The following is a 5,108-nucleotide window of genomic DNA, read 5'->3' on the forward strand; positions in this document are numbered from 1 at the left end:
TTTCCCACCGATCCGTTTTACATTTATCATTCAAAACCAAGACACGTTCATCTTATAAGTTTATACACTCAACAATCTTAGATCTATCATCAACTTATGTCACACATGAGCGTTATTTATACGTCATATACACACGCACGCACGCACGCACACGCACATGCACTTCCTATATACCATTTATCCCACTTTCACTCAATTTAGATGCATGAGGGTTCAAGAACACCGATTAATCGGTTAGATGAAGAAAGATTAATATATAGGTACCTTTTCTTGCTAAAACGAACGGTAGAAACAAAGTAGAGACTTGATTCTTCAACAATTCTTGAGGCTCAAACTCTAATTCTTCTCAAAAGATGAAGAATTATTGGAGAAAAGTAGAAGAAAATTGAGAGAGAGTGGAGAAGAGAAAGGAGGCGTGTGATATGGGGGTGGGGCGAAAATTTTGTGGTGCTAGGGTTAGGGTTTTTTTTTCCTCTCCTATTTATAGGGTTCAATAAAATCTTTAGGAAATTAAATAGAATATATGGGAAGATTTGATTCTCCACAATTAAATAAAATAAATATTGTGAAGTAGAGGAGAAAGGAAAAATGGCGTAAATTAGGGTAGAGAAATAGGAGATATTTTTCGAAATCTTGGCTATTTAATTAGCCAATGATTTTGTTTGGTATTTTATGAAGTAGAATAAAATATCATAGAGCAAAATAAAATAAAGAAAATCTCGCATGTAGAAAGGAAAAGTGGCGTGAATTATGGGGAGAATAGGGAGTAGGCGATTTTTGCCTATAATTTATGTGTAGGATTTATTTAAATATTCACGGAGAAGAAAGATATCACGGAGCAGAATAAAAATAATAATTCTCCCACCAATAATAGGAAATAGGCGTCAATATTGATTCCTCCATAAGGAATCAATTTAAAATATTAACTAAAACAAGATATGGCAAGATCTCCTTGAGGTATGGTAAGATTTGCTAGAATATTTATATTTATTCATGGAAGAGAATAAATAAGGGATCAAATAATATAATTAAATAATCTCATCTCCCATAAATAGGAGATTTCAAAAATCTCCTTATAATAGGCATGGGGGTCGAAATTTTATGAAGGAAAATAAGGAATAAACGGACTTTGGATTTAATTTAGGTAATTATCCCAAGCAATAATTAAATCCAAGAAAAATAGAATTCCTTCTCCAATAATAGTAGGGATCGAAAATTTCAAATAATTAAATAATGATCCTATTAAATCTCACTCACCCCTTAGGTAAATAATTCACCACAATATTATTAACAATATTGACTATTTAATAGCCACGTCATAACATCAACAAGTTTGACTATTCAACTCAAACTCAACCCTAGGCACAACTTGGTCATAAAAACTCATGCAATAAATTCATTCATCATTTAATTCACGTCTCCCACGTCATCAATATTATTAAATATAAATTCATTCATCATTTAATTCATTCTCTTTTATAATTCCAGATTTTATAATATCCTTCTAAATTCTACTATAATATACTTCTAAAGCCTTTTATCGAGCACGTCTTGTGTTCATTGTTATCGACAGCCTTTCCCTCCTATCAGGTTTTGAGTGAAGTCTTTGATCTCATCGTGTTTTTGGGAGTTAGGGGTTTAGGGTTAGAAGGGGACTTCAATCTTAGCACCTAATCTACATGTTTTTCACCTCTGGAGGGGGTTTAATCTATAATTGTGGTCGACTTAATAACTCTAGAGACACTAAAAGGTAAGGCAAATAGATTGTATAAGAGCTTGGAATTGTGTATCGGATCCTTGATTTCTACATTTTCTCCATATTAGCTTTTCATTTACTTGATTTTATTTGTTACTTGCTCATTATATGCTTTTATTAGTTGTTAGAACAAATCAAACATTCTCCGATTGTCTAGATAGTGGTTAATATTTGCTCGTGGTACTTTAGTTGATACAAATTTGTTTCTTTCGGATACGATACTCTTGCTTACTAATTGGTGCATTACTCTCGTACACTTGCGGGTATTACTTGTATTAAAATAAGTCGAGTCAGAGTCTAACTCTGTTAAGTTGTTTACCATCGAGTCTTTGTTTCCTTGGAGCCAGTATTTTGTTGAGATGATACTCTGTTGTTATCAAATTATTTAAGTTATTCAAATGTTTAGGTCAAATATGTATTTCCCCCCTTCTTTAATGCGATCAACTGTATTTTCAATACTTAGAAAGTGTGGTCGTGACAACAAATTACCCCCTAAAATTTCCAACATAACTTTAAAATTTCTTACTCCAATTCTATTTTTACCCAATTATGCAACCGTCACTTCTTCAAACACTTCAACTACAACTGACTAAACCTTTTTTTAGGTAACACCAAACCTTCCAATAATTCCATTAACCATAACCAACTACGGACCCAGCTGGGGTCGGGTAGGGTTGGCCGACCCTACCGCTGGTCCACAAGTGCCGCCGAAAACAACATATTCGGCTCGCAGACCCATGCCTTCGACCCCATGGTAGACCGACGGGAATAAAAATTGGGAGGCTAAGAAAAAAATAGATGAATAGAGAGGGAAGAGAAGTACATGAGTGATAGTAGATTACAAAATACAGAACATAAAAAATTAATCTGAAGAAAAAGATTGCAGAAGAGGGGAGTGTATCGGAGAAGAAGAGGGGCGATTACTTTTAGAAAGTAACTAGGGATTCTAGCCTATTACTATTAAGAGAATTCGGAATAAGGGATTAATTTCGCTGACCTCTCGAAATTAGGGATTAAATTCGCTGACCTTTCGTAATTTGGGATCGTGGCATGCGTATTTTTTAGAACAATGGATTTCTGACTTTTTCTCATTTTTCTATTCTTTTTTAATATTATCTCCCTCCCTCCATTTATCAATTGCCTAAATCACCCCTCAAATATTTTACCTAAATTACAAAATTTGCCGTCTCTACAAATTGCCTAAATTTGCCTAAATTTTCCGTCTCTACAATATGTATACAAAATTTGCCATGCTCTACAAAATATGTACAAAATTTGCCATGCTATACAAAATATTTTACGTGAACTTTAGTCTTTTAAATAATAATTTTGTTCAAAGACAATTATCAATTACCATACCAATCCATAAACATGTATTTATCATATACCATCCAGAAACATCATGTATTTAAAAAAATCCAAAAAAATTAACCATTAAACTCCCCCTATATGATTACTTCTACAAAAACATGGATTTAAAAATCATAGTTTCATAGAATACTTCCAAAAAGTTATAGTTTCACAAAATACTTCAACAAGACACAAGAGCATAGACAATCCATGAACATGTTCTTCAAAAACATAATTCCTCAAAATACATTATCACTAAATTGGCTTCCTTGGAGTGAGCTTCTTCTTAGTACATATTTTCACTGTGCGTTTTCTAGGTTTATGCTTTCCTCTACCTCTGTGCTATAATTCATTTGGCTGAATTTTTTTTAAACTAATGTCAGTTTATAAAAAATAGTAGGCTCCATGCTACAAATTCTACACAATTAATTCTTTCATACCTCATTGGTTCTTCAACTGCAACTGCCCCCTGCTTTTGGCATGTACTACCACGCATCCCACCTAAAGGTCGTCCCTTTGCACGACTCTTCCTGCAACTCAAGTAAACAAAACAAAATTAAGACTGAGATAATAAAATAAAGAGTAAGACGCAACTCCAAGTAATTACCTTTTCTTTGTGCCATTAAAAACATATTTAGCTGATGAATCTCTATGACCAAATTCTTTGCATCGCTTACATTGGACCTGCCACATTCCTTTTGTCCTAGATTTGTTTCCTTTGCTTTCCAAGCATCCAGGTATCCTATTTTTCCTCGGTCTTCCGGGAGCTCTTTTTGCCAAAGGAGGTAACACCTTGAAGCCCAAGTTCATGCTAGGCCACTGCGACTTGTTAGGAAATGGGCTAATTATCCCTGCATATGCTAGCCTAAATAGTCTCACTAAAAAGTAAGGATGTAGATAATCTTCCATTTTAGGATTTCTATGTGAAGTTATCACTGCTAATGCATGTGGGCATGGTTTCCCTGAGATTTCCCACTCCCTACATGAGCAAGTGTGTTGCTCAAGATTCACCACATGTCTAATTACCTTGTGTTTATCTGTGATCTCAGTCACTTCTGCCTCACCCATACCACCTACTTTGACCTTCAAGTGGCCCAATTTTCTACTAAGAACATTGAGATGGCGAACAACAATTGGAAGCATGGTGTGGCCTTCCAATCTTTCACCTATATCTCTCCTCCTTGCATAGAGCTCCATGAACTTCGATCGCAGGCAGTCAACTGGCTCGGCTATTGGAAGGTCCTTGTAGTCCTTCACCCATTTGTTCCATACCTCTGCATATTGTTTGTAATATAGTCACATTTGATATCTTCAGAAAATTTGCTCCTCATCCAAAGTTGCTTGTGATATGTCTCTAAGAATGCTTGCACCCTGTCATTTGCTTCGTACATCTTGTGCATTAGGTGCTCATGATAAATTGGACAAAATGTCCTAGCTGCAGGATACATGTGTCCAAAAATTGGACCTTGAAACCTCTTTGAAAAATTCTTCATCAAGTGGATAAAGCACTCTCTATGCTCTGCCAATGGAAACACCGCCTTCACAGCATTCTCCAACCCTTTGCACGCATCTGAACAAATAGCTAAATGAGGTGGACTTCCAATTGCCCTCCTTAGCTGCTCCATAAACCAAATCCAATCTTCATTGGTCTCACTTTCAAACAACCCAAAATCAACTGGAAACATCCAGTTATGGCCATCTATTGCAGTAGCTGAAGCTAGTTTTCCATTCCATCTACCATTAAGAGCTGTTGCATCCACACTTAAATATGGCCTACACCCATTTAGGAAGCCATTGATACTAGGCTTGAAGCAACAAAAAAATCTTTGAAGTCTCTTTCAACCCTATCTCAATCACACTCCCTGGCATTTTAAGCTCAACCATTGCCTTAAAGTTAAACAAATTCCCAAAACTGTCCTCCCATGTTCCATACAATTTTTCACGTGCAATCTGCAATACCGGCATATATAGTAGAATAATGAATTGTGGTTACATACTTATC

The sequence above is a fragment of the Salvia hispanica genome, chromosome 2, assembly GCF_023119035.1.
Source record: "Salvia hispanica cultivar TCC Black 2014 chromosome 2, UniMelb_Shisp_WGS_1.0, whole genome shotgun sequence".
In the NCBI taxonomy this organism is placed as follows: domain Eukaryota; kingdom Viridiplantae; phylum Streptophyta; class Magnoliopsida; order Lamiales; family Lamiaceae; genus Salvia; species Salvia hispanica.